Below are 16,934 nucleotides of genomic sequence, written 5' to 3'. Positions count from 1 at the left end.
TAACACATGGTCAGTTCATGACAGACATCAATGCTAATGATGGTGGTATGTTATCAAATGCAACAAGGAATGACATAACAGTAGAGGAAGACGCTCTTAACACTGCAAAACCTATCTTAGACATCAGTGGATGGCAGACAAAACAGTTACGACAAAATCTTAGCATAAAAGCTTTAATCTCTCATTTTGTAAAAATTAGAGTAATACTGCTATCAAATGAATTGTAATACACTGTACATATAGTTCAAATTGCTGAAAGCTTAATGTAAGAGTAAAGCTAAAGCAATGTTGTACGGGTTTTCCCTGGGTGAAGTAAACCCACTTAACAAATTTTATTGTCATAGTTACAGTAAATGCAACAACTCTAATGGTCACCTCTCTATGATGGCCATACTCTACAGTGCCCTGGATTTTACATCCAAACAAATTTTTTCAGTGTGCCATGTGCCAAGAAAAGTTATATCCAGCCAATTTCACTGAAGGCCATTTTCATTGAACTTGAGCTGGTTCTACTCTTTTAAACATTACTTCCACGTATGACATAATCCCAGCATGGCAGCTTATACAATGTATGGCCCAAACCTCAATTGAAAGCAGTTCTTTGATAATAATCTAAGAACTGACTGAGACTGAGAACTAATTTAATTATCAGATAGTCATGGAATACCACTTTCTTTTTCTGTTGCCACCTTTATTGTTAACAATAAAACAATTCAAAATTAATACACAACATCGATTGATACCACAGGGAAGCGTTTCAATGAGAAGTATTGAAGGTAAACAGTGCTACTTGGCCGATATTATCCTGCATCGATGAACGAGTCTCCTCAAAGACTGATTCAATTAATTTGCGCTTTCATTAGGTGCCACTTAGTCTGCAGCAATATTTGAGCACTTTCCTGGTTTCTTTTGTTACAAATTTACAACCACTAACTCGGGAACTTTTTGGTCTCTCTTACAGACGCAGTTAAGGCAAGAAATAAATAAGCCGCTAATGAGATACTTCACATTTCCTTTCTTTACTTAAACCCTGACAAACATACTTTTGTAGTTTGAAAACGGACAATACTTGTTGAACCGACCTGTGGGTAATTCGAAAAGATATGTTTAACTTTTCCACTAAAAAGAGACAAGTGGTGCTACCTAGTACCTGACATGACATGGCATAAAAAACAGCGTGGAAACATAGTATATAACACTTACGATGCTACAATGCATGCCTCTTACATGTTGGGTTCTACCATAAGGAAAACTACTCACTATTTGTGTGTTATCCCGTATGCAATGTATCCTCCACCTACTGTATAGAAGACACAAACGCTAACTAATCTGCGCATGCATTTAGAGCAAATTAGTTTAGCGCTTAACATGTTAGTGCCTTAGCACAGGCAGTCCCCAAAACCATCCCAATAGTGCATTCTGCACTAAAAATGTGATTCCTTGTTATATTTTACATGTAAATGCAAGGAATACTTGCAAAGAACAATATTTTTCTTTACATCCTCAGGGATCTATATTGGTTTTTTCTCCAAGTTATCAGCTGGGTACGTATGCCAAATGACATACTTGCCCAGGCAAAATTTTACTTGAACCATTCAATTGGGAAGAATGGCAACAGAATGGCATGTAAATGGAAAGTATACTCTCTTATTATTTTCACGTGATCAGTCTCCCAGTGCATCATGTGTGTAACTTAGGCTGTCGGCAGACACCGAAAAGGTACAAATGAAAACCAAGGCCTCTGTGAGTGGCATGAAGGCTGAATGAAATGTTTTTGCTTTTCTTGCTCATATTTGGCTTGTTTTTCCAAGGTTTTAACATTACTAAACCCATGTCCTGATCAAAATAGTTGATGAGATCATGCCACATGTTTTCAAGGACAGTACAGAGCATCAGCCGTTGACAAAACGAAAATTGACCCTGCAATGATTTCATTCATGGCAAAAGCCACTTCATCCAAGATGGCGGACCAAAATGATGATTTTATTGCGACGGAAAGCTTCAAATCTTTCTGTTTTCTTAAAGTTCCACATGGATGACAAGCAGTCAGAATGTAGGGAATTCACAAGAAAACTTAAGAAACGGTAGACTCCGACTAAACTCGTCCAGCGGGTGACTTTTTGCATTGTTTTAGTCGTCCATGATATTTTAGTAGCCACTGAGGACTGGACGAATGCGAATATGGATCCCTGCATTCGAAGTTTATGCCGGATGCCTTTACTCCCTTGGTGAGGAAATGAATTAAATGACTAATCCCAGAGAAATCACTCTGTTTGATTTTCAGAAACATTGGCTTCAAATTCATTGAACACTTCAAGACTGCTAATATTATTTAGCCTCAACTCAGGAATGTTGTGCTTATTTTCTGGTGTTAGTCATCCCACATATTGCAGTGGACTTAGAGAAGCTTCACCAGTGGTCAGGAAATCTCCGACTGTAAACTTGGATGAATACATTGACAGGGAATATCAGGGTGAATTCAAAGCATTGTAAAACCTCAAGTGATTAAAATAGAAAGATATATCCAAACAATGGCCTGATTCCAATATTCAAGCATCAATTATCAGTTGACTTTTATTGAGATGACAAAAGCACAACCTTAAGATGAATGCTAAATGATTGTTTTAGTGTGCTTAACCCACTGATTCCCAAATCATTCTGCCAAAAACGTACTTTTTGGACGTTTTGGAGATTTTCAGGCTGGATATGGACCAAATTACATGTAGCTCCAATCTACTCAAAAAGGCATTTGCAACATGACAGCATGCTTTTCTTTCCACTAGCATCGTGTTTTATGACATGTTTGCTCGGGCATGCGCAGACCTACGTCTTTAGGCTTTTCGGTTTTTTTTTTTTGTCTTTCCTTTTTCTCCTTTTCTTTTCTTTTTGCTGCAGTGATTGACCTTCTACTGGGCTTGCTTCCAGTTCAAAAAAGTCCGAGAAAGCATCATCGAGACGGGCAATTTTTACCCTGGAGTAGCCACATGTGGTCACAAGAAATTTTGCTCTGAGTTTTTCACTCAACTTTTTGTCAATGAGCATTTTCATGCATAATTCAGGCTCCATTGAGCTGATCACTCTGATCTGGGTATCATTGGAAAGATCACACTCATAGCCTCTTCCAGGCGTTCACTTAGTTGGGGCACAGCGTGAAAAATGGTGAGCAAAAAATAGGGGAAAAGTTTTTTCTCGCCATTTTTCACGCTGCATCCCAACTAACTAAACACTTAAAAGAGGCTTGCACACTCACAACCCACTGCTTGTTTGTGTTCATTCTTCTTTGCAATCTTCCCCATGGATTTTTGTGCAAAAGAGAGACTACTCACAGTCTATGTCCTCAACCAAGAAGTTTGCTTGTAATATCAGAGAACAGTTGCTTTTTTATTGACTTGATTGTGATGAACCATTTCAAATGGATTTAGTGACAGTATATTACTCAAGTTTTTCGTTTGTATCCCTCAACTAAGTTAAATGCTTTCAGTTCGCATTTAGGGGCCATTACGTAGGATTCAAATGTGTGTGACATTTCCCCTATGTGTGTTACTCTTGATTTTAAATTTAACTTGTTGATCATCATGTGATTTGTTGCATAAGACTTTTGTACAGTGCCTATTATATCAGCAATTGTGTCAATTGCATTGAGTTTCAGTTTAGTTCATTAATTACTTCAATCTACCAGTTCACATCAATAGGAGGAAATATCTGTAAGTTGTTTGTCTTTATCTTTTTGATTCTGTTTGTCACCTTTTCTTAGAATTATTGTAACCTATTGCTTTTTAGTTGAACACCACATGACTCAACCTAAATCAAAAAGACAGATGCTCACGAAGAAGCTTCCTGTACACACCACGCGTTGTGTCATTGAGCACCCATCTCTGAGTCCCGGCAAAATTAGCACTAAACTCAATGTAACCTCCTCCTGCTTTGCAGTTGTGACTAATGGTGTTCTCAATGGTTTTGTCAGCTTTGTTTCGTCTGAAAGGATTACGGCCCCCCATCTCAATGGAAAAATGACCTCTGTTGAAGGGTGTGTACACCTCCGGCATTCTGACTGGCAAATGACGCATGTTGTCTGGGATGGGATGAGGTAGCACGCATAGTTTTGGTGATCATATGCAAATGCCCATGGTATCATCTCTTTGATGCATGATAAATACAACTCCCAGCTACCAGTGCGCCATGCATAGATGAGATTCAGCATCAGCTCGCGCACTTTTGAGCTCAAAGAAATCCAGGTAAAGGTAAAGAATCTGTTCCTACCGACATGTCGGTCACTTTTTAACCTTATAACATACAAGCTGCGTCGGTGGCGCATTGGTGGTGCGTCGGTGGCGTGTCGGTGACTCATTTGGACCTTATTGAACTATTGCAAGGCTAAACGTACCTTTTCCAAACTGAACTGAAATACCTTCGATGGAAAACTTTCACTACGATATGAAAATAAGAAATTTACTTTTGATCGCCATCTTGTTTTTGTGCTCTTAGACCCCAGTTCCCATTATGACAAGTGTTATTAGAATCTAGTTCTCACTTCGGCAAACAAGTCAGCCGACTGTCGGCCAAGACTTTATCTTTATTTATTTAGCTAAACTTTATTGAGTTGGTCATTGACTTTTCAAACTTAGTGGCTCCTAAAGGAGCCATTTTTTTATTGTTGTTGACAGAGCCCTCTAGGAATAGAAGGCATCCTCCAATGCCAGTGGTAACAGCTTCTTCGCAACGCGAAGTTGTTTCACCAATGGCAACAGATCACCCAGCTGCCTTCGATACTCCTGCTTGATCCTTTTCCCTGAAAGTTTTGCGTCTCCCAGCCTCTCCAAGGTGCTTTGGTAGGTCACTTTGTTTACAATTCGCAGCTCTGCTATGCCGAGGAAGTCTCTGATCGTGTTGCGTGCTGCGCCTGCGAGTCTGTAAGCGTTGTTCAGGCTACATTTCTTTTCATTCAGGGTCGAGAGCACCGCCGCACATCGTCGATGGATTTCCACAAGATTGTTCCGGTCGACCTTCGCAGCAGCTTCATGGTTAGTTCCAGCTGATGGTTCTGAAGAGTTCTAAAAGGTTCGTAGCTGTTGCTCCAGGGCCTTAATGTGGTCATCTCTTTCTTTCAACTGCTCTTTGTAGGCAGTGATATGCTGTTCATTTTGCCGGACCAAGTCTGCCATCTCATCGGCATCCTGTTGAGCCTGAGCTACCTGCTCCTCCCTCTCTTGGCAATTGTCTTCGAGCTCGTTGAACTGGGCCTTCAGATCTTGGTAGGCTTTGCCAAGTTGCTGATTTTTCTGCTGCAGCTGCCGACAAATGGATTTGTAGTTAGGCTCAACTTCTGGAGACCCTGGGGCTGCGGCTACCTGCGGCTGCTCCTTTTCTGTTGCCCTCCTTCCCCTCTTGGTCTTCTGTTGTTTTGCTGGTGGCTGCTCACAGTCACATTTGCGACTGTCGCCACTACAAGAACCGCACATCACTAAACAGTGGATTCTTGTATGACCAGATTGTCCGCAGACAGTACACTTAGTTACATGTTGAGAGTTTAGTTGCAAATAGATGCTAATCGTGTTAAGTTAATTGAGTTGTCACATTAAATAACATGTTCCTTTCATATCATTGGTTTAATAAGAAGCATCGTGATTCGCTGTTTTTCCGCAACGGTGATTGGTTTAATTAAATAAAGTTTGATCCTAACTAAATCTACACTTGATCCTAATTTCATTACGATCTAGCATTTGATCACTACTTCATGAAACATGGAGTTCCGTGATCTTTTTGTTACACTGGGAAGTTTCCAGAATGTTTTTAATTTCTTTGTGAGTAAGAAGCTTTTAGCGAGCTGTCAGCAGTGTTCTCGATGTGGTTCTAATATGAAACTAACAGAGACAACACGGGTAAATGACGGATACATGTGGCGCTGTATGAATAAGCGATGTCGAACGTGGCTTCCAATAAGGTCAGGCTCCTTCTTCCGGGGATCTAATATCCCGTTAAGTACCTGGCTGCATCTGATGTTCCTCTGGGCTATGCAGATTGCGGGAAGCAAAATCACGTGACTTACCAGCCTTTCAAAGCCTACTGTGATCCGTGCGCTGAGTGAGCTGAGAACAATCTGTTGCAACAAAGTCCTGAATGCTGGAATTAAGCTTGGAGGCTTAGGGAAGACCATGGAAGTAGACGAGTTGAAGTTTGGTGCCAAGAGAAAGTATAGGAGAGGGAGAGTCTCGGAAGGTCCAGGGAGCAAGGATCGCAGAAAGTGCTGCTCTTCCATGTTCCTGACCGAACTAGAGACACACTTGTTCATCATCTCATCACTACACATATCCGAGCTGGAACTGTCATCTACTCAGATCAATTCACTCCATACATACCCCTCAACCAGCTAAGATACATCCATCTATCAGTGAATCACTCCAAAAACTTTGTTGACCCCGACAGTGGTGTACACACCAATACCATCGCAGGCGTGTGAGCTTTGGTCAAGAAGAAGTTAAAGTGGATGTGCAGTACCCTGTATGAATACATACCCAGCTACTTGGATGAGTTCACCTGGTTCCGGAACTTCGGGAAAGACCAAGCATTTGAGCAGCTGCTGGAAGACATCACTGAACAGTTTCCACTGCAGCAAAATTGCAATTAAAAATGGCTCCTTTAGGAGCCACCACATATTAAAAGGTCAATGATCAATAAAGAGTATAAACTTTCGAATCTTTTTTAATGAACGAAAAATAAACATGTCGGTGAGAGCAATATGTCGGCCAACTTGCTAATGAACTCCCTTAGGTAACTGACCCTTGACAAAACATCGAGAAGACCTCGGTACTAGTGTTTCATTTTAAAAATGGCGGCTATTTAGCTATCACGTTTTCGTCCTTTCTTATGAAGTTGTTCTTGCTTCCAACTGAAAGAAATAACAAAATAATAGTTAGAAAGGGAAAATATTCTGACTAACATGTCGGTAGAGTGTCAGCCGATGCGTCGGTAGTGTGTCAGTGATGTGTCGGTGGTGTGTCGACCAACGCATTGGTGATGTGTCAGCCGACGCGTCGGTGGGATTGGATTCTTTACCTTTACCAAAATCCAGGACGACTTTGTTTATGGCTAATAAGTTTGGATACATTAACACCTTGATGTACTGGTAATTGATAAAATAAATTTATGGAAACTTGGTTGGCAGCTTTTGCATGAGGTTTTTTTTTGTGTGATTCTGAGACAGTTGCTCCTAGTTCACTAGCTTTGTTCAGAAACAGTCCTTTCACAACTTTATACTCGATTATGTCAGGTTAGGCAATCAAATCTTCCCACAAACCATACACAGCTTTATAAACGGGTTGTAATGGACAATCTGTTTCATAAAAATCTGGAGTAAACGCACTAAGAATTTTGGCAATATTTCTGCTTCCACTAAAAACAGGGCACAAAAATCTCAAAAATCAAGGTGCACATAAGCAGTAGAATCCAGTGAAAAACGAATTTCTTATCAAACAGTAGAATTTTTTAGAGTTAGAAATCATTTTCTAGTGTTACATTTTACAAAATTTACGTAAATTTCTGGTTGAGTGTTCAGCATTTCGATGGTTTCTGTCGTTCCTTTTGACCCTTTTCTTTCTATCGTTTTGTTGTTTTTACCTTTGGTTTTAATCATTTCTACCTTTGGTTTCAATCATTTCTACCTTTCCTTTCAATCATTTCTATCTTTCATTTCAATTTACAATTCAATTGAATTGTTTCTAGCCTTCGAAATACTCAATTGGATTCACCCTGCTTATGCCATTTTTGGGCTTCAAAGCTGATTGGTTCGCTTGATTAATTTTAACTAATCAGGCTACGTTTAATAACGCAGGGAAACATTTAGGTGCGTTGAGTGAGCCTCGAAAGTTAAAGCGAATGCAAATGGAGTTTACAAATGGCCAAAAAATACAGTTGAAAGCCGTGGTATGCATGTAACTTAAACAAATCAAGTTGGTGTCTCGTTTGCGAACACTCAATTTACAACTGTCTTATGTCTTATGTTTGGTTGCAAGTTGAGTTTTTAAAGTTACCTTGCATTACTTGCCTTAGTACATATTTTTGTTTCCTTCTTTTATTGAAAACAAAAACATCAAAGTGAAAAACAGTGGCAGTCGAATGAGAACAAGAACAGCTGTGTTCGAGTCACGTGAATTCACGTAAAACTACTGTATGTGATGTGCCGCTTTGTTTTCAGTGTTAAAATTATATTATAACAAACATACCTTTCCCGTAATCAGTCTCCTGCATTCTATTTTGTGTTGAATCGTACTGAGGTAGTGGACAGTAAATTTCTAGCTTGAAATTCATGTCAGTGTCGTTTGAGGACTGACATTTTATGCTCTGAGCAAAATTCCCCCACCTCATCCAGGAAAAGGTTTTTACTTGTGTCATGTGTGAATTGCACGTAACAATTCGTGGTATTGTGGCACGAATGTGTTTCTGCTCTTGAACAAGCTCCCTCTCTACCATTTGTGTAGTATTTTTATTGATAGTAAATAGTGTTTATTTAAGATAATTTGTGACTGGAGGTTACTTCATTTATATCGACGGAATTTGGTTGAAAATGTTGCTGGATTGGCATTGCATACGATGACTGCGATTAAACAAACATGGACAGAATTGTGTTTTTGTTTTCTTGACAATTCAACATACAGACAATTTCCAACTGTAAGTAGTTATTTGCTTGCTTTGAATTATATTACCTATATCCAGTTTAAGGATGATTAATTAGAATCGTTCCTATTGCATTCAAGTGCTTATGGTTCAATACATTTTGACTATTTTGCTAACTGCGTGCTAACTCAGTGACCCTTCGATGGAAAAGTTAAGCCTTTGCAAGGTTTGGCTAACCGTTCAAATGCTTGAGGTCATCCATTTGAACATATGAGCAAACCGTTTAAAGTCATCCATTCCAAAATTTCTGCTAGCCACTTTAAAGCTTGAAGTTATTCATTCGAAAACTTTTGCTGACCGTTTTAACACTTCCAGTCATCCGTTCGAAAATTTTAGCTAACTGTTCGAATGCTTTGCCAAGCCATTTGCTGAGATTCAGTAACCTTTAAAATGTTTCTAGGAAATGTTTTAACACTTTTAAAGGCGTTTACTATCCCATTATTATCCGTTTACCATCCGTTTATTTTAGCCCATTTAAGGGATAGGGACTAATGTACCTTATCCTGTGTGAGGTCACATATAACCTTGTGAAAAATAAATTTCAAGCATCTTTATTGACGATAACAGTTTCCATTCGCTTATTTGTGTTCTTGATGAAGGTCACTGGAGTTCCATGTTGCTTTCACGAATGACAAATTTACCAAAATGTACCCCATGTTTACGAGTGAAAAGAAAGTATGAAAAGGAAATGCACAATTTTCGGTCATTCTCGGCGGCAGCTGGCAGCTAAATTGGTGATTTTTTAACTTTCCTCAATTTCGAAAAAACTAAAGTGCTTCAGGAACTTTGAATGTTATTTTTGAAAACAACTCACTATAGAGGTTATTTGGGAAAAATATGAAGAAATCCGAAATTTCATGACTTTCATGTTATCCTCGATATTCAGAGGAATTGGCTCTTAACTATTCAAATAATAGAAACCAAATGATGGAAACGATCACAAACAATCCAAACCATAAAAATCAAATGATTATACACAAACAATTCAAGCCATATAAGCAAACGATTCAAACAACACAAACATGTGATTCAAACCATTTAAACAACCATTCACGTGACAAAAACAAACCAAACCATTAAATTGCAAACAATGGCACTAAATGATGGTTTCGCAAACAAAGTTTGAAGCGTTCCAAATGACATAAACACTGGAAACCATGACAAAAGTGTATGGTTTGTGAACAAGAGTGTTACATGACCTGTTAAAATTTTGGTGAGTCGACTAACTAGTTTTGGATTCTTACATTCTAACCCAGCAAACGAGAATTAAACAAACATGCAGGCACTTTGATTAGATAATGGAGAATTCAACTTTATAAATATTTTTTGCCATATTCATTCTAATATACCAAAAATACATGGTTAAGTCAGAAGGCCATGTGCACGGTGTTGGTGTACAGAGTCATTACAAAATATGTAACGCTAAAAAACACGGTGGAGTATAAAATTTAGCAGATAAGTGCAAAATGTGGCCAAATTGTGCCTTTCATGATAAAAGCGTGAAATTTGGCACAAAGTTAGAACACATCCTGACAAACATTTCCAGCTATAGGGCCATCGCAGATTTGTCACATGACCCCAGTTCCATTCACATTTTGAGTGACGTCATCACCATTAGTGCGATGTTTTTCATGAAGGACGTAAAACTTAAGAAGAATCTTGCCATATACATAGACCAAACCGCATAGTGAGTTGCCAGAAATGTGAAGAAATGAAATATTTTGATGCCATGGCAACCGGTACTTTAAATAAACTGCACTGTTTCTGTTGCTTATACTTGAAATTGATTGCCGCTTGTTAACAAGAGAATAAAGATTGCCGGAAACAAATCGGTTACTCAAGCAAACTTGTCTATGATATATTATCCAAAATATATTTATGAAGCTGTCTTTTGCATTTTCCATTAGACGATATTATGTAAGTAAGCCTTATTTATAGTGGTCATGCACTTAGCTATACAGGCACTAAGCTTAGCTAGTTTACAGGCATGCCACTGAAACAAAGGAAACAAATATATCAAATAAACGTAACATAGTTAAAAATCTCAACTGGCAGGAAGCAGACCAGTTGGCTATTTAAAAAGCGTCACCGAGGATCTCAACTTGGGACTATTGAGAAACAAATCCCGTTAGTGGCAGGGTGGAGGCCTTGAACAACACCAGCACCCTAAACTACTCGGCCACGCTGCCTCTGCATAATGCATTATGCAGCACTATAAACTAGTTGTACCTATCGGTAAGTGCCAACAACTGAATTGAGTTAGTAAACAAGAGTCGATTGAATTTTGTAATATTTATTTGGGATACTTCTTGTATAACAGGTGTTAAAATCAATTTCTTTTAGTTAATGTTTCAAATTATTGCTGTAATTGAACACAACATTGTTTATTTTTCAACTCAGTGAGTGAACAAAACGCTAAACAAATTTTTTTCGTATTTTTAAAAATTATACCTGTTACACTTCCAGTATAACAGGTGTTAAAATCAATTTCTTTTCCCTCGTTGGGCGATTATTTTGGTAAGTACTTAAGGTTACTTCAAACCTTTGCGTGAGTCCTCCAGAGAAAAATCGTACGCGTGCTGTTTTCAAGGAAACCCCCACAAACTGTATATCAACAGAAAGGTTATAAAATGTAGAATTCGATAAAATTTTGTTTTGTTTTGGATTTTGCTTTCCAAAGGCGAAGGAGGTCGTCAACTCCAAAATGACCGACTGACATTGCAGCGAATTAATCAGGTATCAAATGTGATCGTTCATGCAAAATAACTGTGCAGTGTTAATCACAAAGCCTCAATCTCCAAAAACCTGTCAGCATTTTTTTTTATTTCTATTGGTTATCTTTTTATAGGTCTGTCAAGTTCGACTATCGAAAAATTCACGAAACCTGTTGTGTTACAGGCCACCACGAGGAAAGTACTTAAAATAAAGGAATTCGTCAACACGCTTTTGTTCCATATCTATCAGTGAATGTTCTGACCAAATTTCATGGAAAACCGTAAAATCTGCATACCCTATTAATTCATTTAAAGAGAAGGGATTCTCTCGAAAAACAAGTGCGAGTTTTCGCCTTCTAAGGATTTAAAAACATATCACGCCTTCATAAAGGAATGTGTCAACTTGAAAAGCCGCGAGCCAATGAAATAAGAGCTCAAATCGAACCAACGAGTTCACTTCTGACGGCCTCTGAGCAAAGTTCTTGAAATTAAAAGAAACTTCAAACCAAAGATATACCATTAATCAATTAAAAACTTACCGCGAATCACCGAATTGATTGCAAATAATCCTTTAAAGACACGTTGAAATTAAACAAACAGCATTGATAATCTTCGTCATATTACATGTAAGCTTGTTTTACACTGTTTTCTGCTCAACACTTTTGTCTCCATGAAAATGCATTAAATCGAAGTTACATGCACCTCATTGATCCTTTACTAACTTATTTTACATTCACCTTCAAAAAGCAGATGCTGTGTCTCTATGTCCAGCAGACTGGCAGGTTTTCAGTGTCCGAATTCGGAAGGCTGCTGGCTGATTGCCGTGGCACAGTGGTAATGGGTATCACTTGCCATGCCAGTGACCTGGGTTCAATTCCTCTTGGGGTCGCCTGTCATGAAGTTCTTTTTACGTTGTTTTACTTTTTTTAAAAAAAATTAAGTCTCACTACCGGACACAGACGTATTTTAAAAAACCTGTCCGGCTACCGGAAATGTAGCCACAGTGAAAAGCAGCATGCCAGACAAACTACTTAAAGAAATAATTTGTTGAATGGATCGTGAACAAATCCTGAGCGTTACTCTGAAGCAAATAAACAACACTCGAATTCAATCCAGAAAACAACTCGGGTCTTGTTCAGCTTTAACAATTGTACGATTCAATCACAACAAATCCAAGATGTATACGCCTCAAAAAGCAGAATGGTAGGCAAAACAATCGCCCAACTGAGAGCTGAACAAATATCAAAGCCTTGTAACATCACAAAGAAAAATACTGTTCTGATTGATTTGTGCAATATATCGACAACATCCGGCTACATCCTAAAAATTATGGCCAAAAAAATATCACTGACGGAACAGGATTACGTGGAAATTGAGCTGAAAGATCTGAGATTTTTTCTGCATCAAACTACACACGGCTCTATATCCTGCCACCTCGACAGGCTCACATTTTCGCTCGCCTGTCTTGTTGGCCATAAAGTGCAAGTTAACTTTGAAACTAAACTGCTGACCTAAGATGCAAAACATGCGAGTATGTACGTTAATTTTGTTCAACTTGAATTCAGTTCAATTAGAATAAGTGTAGCATATTTAATTTAGGCAGGAGAAACAAAAGCAAAGGCAGGCTTCTTAAAACCATTTCCCCAGAGATATTTTTTGATATCCTAACAGGTGGGTGTATATTTAACCAGTAGAAAGTGTTGTTATGGTATTTCAAGTTTCCCTGGTGAAAATCCTCACAGGATCTTTGAGGATCTTTGAAGATCTTCAAGGACCTGCCCAAGATCCTTGAAGATAAAGATCTTTTAAGGATCCTTTAAAGATCTTTAAAAGATATTCAAAGATCTTTGATGAGATGTAAAGATCTTTCAAGGATCTTTGCTGGGATCCTTCAAGATCCTTGAGGATTCAGTGAAGATCTTTCAAAGATCTTTAAAGAATCTTTAGAGGGATCTTGCAAAGATCGTTGCTAGGATCCTTGAAGATCCTAGATGAGGATCTTTTAAAGATCTTAACAGGATTCTCTGAAGGATCTTTTAAAGTTGTTAGACTTTCCAGCAGGTATGACTTTACCTTGTTCAATGTGAGACTGTACATGCATGCCAGCTTGTCAGCCGATAATTATTTAGATCACCTTACAACCATTTGTAATAATATTATTGTTACAGTTTACCCTCACAAAGACAACCCCATTTTATGGCTCTTTTAATGCTATTACATCTATTTTTGTCCTATTTTATTCTTGAAAAGTTCTGTTGTATTCCCAGTTTACCAGATAAAGAAAATAGGGCTTCTATTTTATGTGTTTTACAGTAATTTTAAATCTATTTCATCAAGTGGCATAGACATTATTCATTTTTTGTGTGGCTTACACAAAGTGTTTAGCCACACTATGTCATGATCACATTTATTTATTTATTTGTCTACGAGAGTCAGCGCCTGTCACGTGCTCTTGTGTCCTACAGCACACTAGTCTGAGTCAGCCATTTTAGTTGTAAGTGTGGTTTCTAGTTTCCCCTGCTTTTAGTTTTAAAGGTAAGTTGTTTTTCATTTTGAGCTTAGTCTTGTGTTCTGCATCTTATCATTTCTTTTACATGTCAAAAATCTAGCTTCATAATTAAGTACAAATAGGTACTTAATAAGTTCTACAGGAGCTGTTGTACTTTTAAAAGCCAATATTCATTGCTTTGAACCATCAGAAGTTTAAAATTTCTTCATCAGTGACCACAAATTCAAAGACAGTACCATTCAAGTTTGAAAACAATATAAATCACAGACGCCTTCTCAACACTTTTGGAAACGAAGGTAATATATTTCATTGCTTTACATTTGGATGGAATTAGAGGAATGACCTGTTTACAAATGTAAGTCACGGAAGAGGTCATTCAACGATCAGTTGACTGTAAAGCTGTCGATTTGCAGAATGTTTTTAACCTTTTGAGTAAGTACGCTTCTTTGCCTCAGTTTGAATATGAAATGTGACCTTTTCTTTGTCCAAATTAGATGTTCAAAAGTGAAGTAAATTACCATATTAGAGTTGATTTGCATTTGTTTACTGTACTTAGAAGTCATAATCACATTGTTCGAAAAGTAAGCTTATTATATTTGGAGATTTAGAATATGATTTCTCTGCTATTTTTTTTAACAAGAAGATCTTTTAGATCTTATAACCACGCTTTTAAAATTTAACTGTTTGCTTAGCACTACCGTCGGAATGTAGTGCACATTTCAAAGCAGTCATTGATGATTCTTTTCTTACTGTAGACATCACATCACTTGATCAACACAAACTGTATTATTGCACCATCAGTGGTAGCCGTTGACAAATCTCCGATGACGTAATGGTCCTAATCTGGAACTTTCTTCGGGATATGTATGGTCATGAACGATATGAACCACACGATAATAACACTATTAACAACAGCTTTCTTTCTTTAAAGACATGATTAAATTTGATTGGTGTTTTCCACGAGTAAAGGGTTAGCAAAGTAGTCACACAAGTCATGTAATTTAATAATGAAACTCTATCCCGACCGATGTATCAATTTTGGTCACTCCAGTGGCTACAGATTGAAAACGTGACAGAAAATTGGTGTTACTTTCGATTCTCACCAAATTTGGACAGTGGGAAGATCTCATCATTAGCCAATTACAGGCCATTTTTCAGCTCTTTTCGTCACATCCTCCCCCCTCAGGAGAATTTTGTCAAGTTAGCTAATTTAGTATGCAAGCCACCGTAATGGTGTTCGCTGTCAGCGAAATGGTTATTTGCTCAAAATTGGGGCAAAATCTTTCGGAGATGGAAGTCAGGACATTTGTAAGGATACAGAAAGTAATATGGGACCAGTTGGTGGCTTCTAAGGCTGAATTCATCCAGAAGTAAGCTGTATTTTCATTTTCGTGCCGAAAGCCACACGGTGAAATATTATCGCTTTGTTCTGCTGTCTTGTTCTGTTGTTTCTTTTGGTCATTTTTGTAGCCCGCCGAGGCCATTCTTTGGTCTAAATGAGTTGAAAAAAGTTCGAAAAAGATGTTCCCATTCAAGTTTAAGCTCTCAGGCGATAATTCTGGAGTTTTTTGGCCGAAACGTCGGCTTTGTTATGTTCGTGTTTTTCGGTTGCTATGGGCGACCATTGCTCCCTTCGTTAGGTCAAGTCTGGGGAGTGAGGTCACAAAAAAATTCTAATTAATTCTGGTTTTGTTCGATTTCGCTGAAATTTTAGCACGATAAAGCTGGATTGTTAAGGAATAGATTTACCTTCTGCTGATGTGTGGTAGCTATTAACGCTAAAGTGATATATCGCTTCGATGTCAGGGTTTTGAAGAGATTTTTTTGCAACGTGTAGGTTCGGCGTGATTTTGTAATCTGAGATTTCTGTTGACCCTGAGGAAACAAGGTTTGGCGAGTAAACATTACAGATTGCGTAATTCAAAGTTGACCGAGTGGAGATCTGCATCTGGTCTCTGACAAAAAAAAAATAAAAAAAAATAAACCAAGGGTAGAACATGAACCGCGCTCGGCCCATGGCCACGCGGTTAATTAACATTGTTGACCACACATTGATGTGATGTATGGATTTGTCTTCTTTAAATTTGTTAAGCCATATATACAATCAGTTTTATTTAAATCTGGATCATTGCATAATACAGTTTGAGTTTTCATTGGCTCGTTAGCCGTAGTCTTAGTATAATTATCATTGTGGAATTATACCATGCTCTACAAATATGGTAAGTTTATAATTATGTATAATTTAATTATTACTGGCTATAAACAATAATTATTATTGGATGAGGTTTTTGTGATATCCAGAATAATCGAGGTCAAGTTAAGTGTTATCAGCTGAAGCCGAAGGTTGAGGCTGATAACACTAACCGAGACCTTGATTATTTTGGATAATACAAAAACGGAATCTCGTAATTGTTTTATTATACATAGTTTTAAAGAAAATGATGACAAATGCATTATCGCACGGAACACAGTTTATTTTCAACAAGCCATGTTCTTGCGTGAACTTGACACTGCTCTTGGAAATCACACACTGCATGCACAACCTATGGATTATTCACTAATCTGCTGGCAGACTAGTGAATAATCTGTAGGTTACGCTGTTTCCCAGAATTAACAGTAGGCTTTTAGCCAATGAGAAGGCAGATGGTGACTACAATGTATAATAAAAACGATTATTGTACTCACGCTTGTTGGATATGAAATGAGTTTAGTCAACTCAATGCTACATGCCTCGTTGGCTATCCATCGTCTCATATCCAACCTGCACTCATGGAATAACCGTTAATTATATTATTATCTTCATAAAAAGAGCTATGTTTTCTTGGTAATCCACTCAATTTAGAGCTACTGTGGTTATGCTTTGATATGGCGTGAGCTTGTACTTTGTGGTATAAATGAAGCTAAAATATTATTGATCGAATGATCGAATGATCGAATGATCGATTGATTGATTGATTGATTGACTGATTGATCGAGTGATTGAGTGATTGATTGAAAGATACCTACACACCTACACTCCAGTAACAAATATCTCATCACAT

The 16,934-nt window shown here is 37.9% G+C and overlaps 1 protein-coding gene and 1 pseudogene across 1 annotated transcript in view; both read right to left on the bottom strand.

The window, feature by feature from the left end:
* The window catches only part of LOC145489694 (uncharacterized), a 74,292-nt gene that overhangs the window by 25,757 nt on the left and 31,601 nt on the right, over nucleotides 1-16,934 (bottom strand). The window lies entirely within an intron of this gene.
* On the bottom strand, nucleotides 8-10,130 carry LOC145489717 (uncharacterized; annotated as a pseudogene).

The sequence above is a fragment of the Orbicella franksi genome, chromosome 6 (genome assembly GCF_964199315.1).
Source record: "Orbicella franksi chromosome 6, jaOrbFran1.1, whole genome shotgun sequence".
Classification (NCBI taxonomy): domain Eukaryota; kingdom Metazoa; phylum Cnidaria; class Anthozoa; order Scleractinia; family Merulinidae; genus Orbicella; species Orbicella franksi.
The sequence above is the reverse complement of the archived record's forward strand: the minus strand, read 5'-3'. Positions and strand labels throughout refer to the sequence as shown.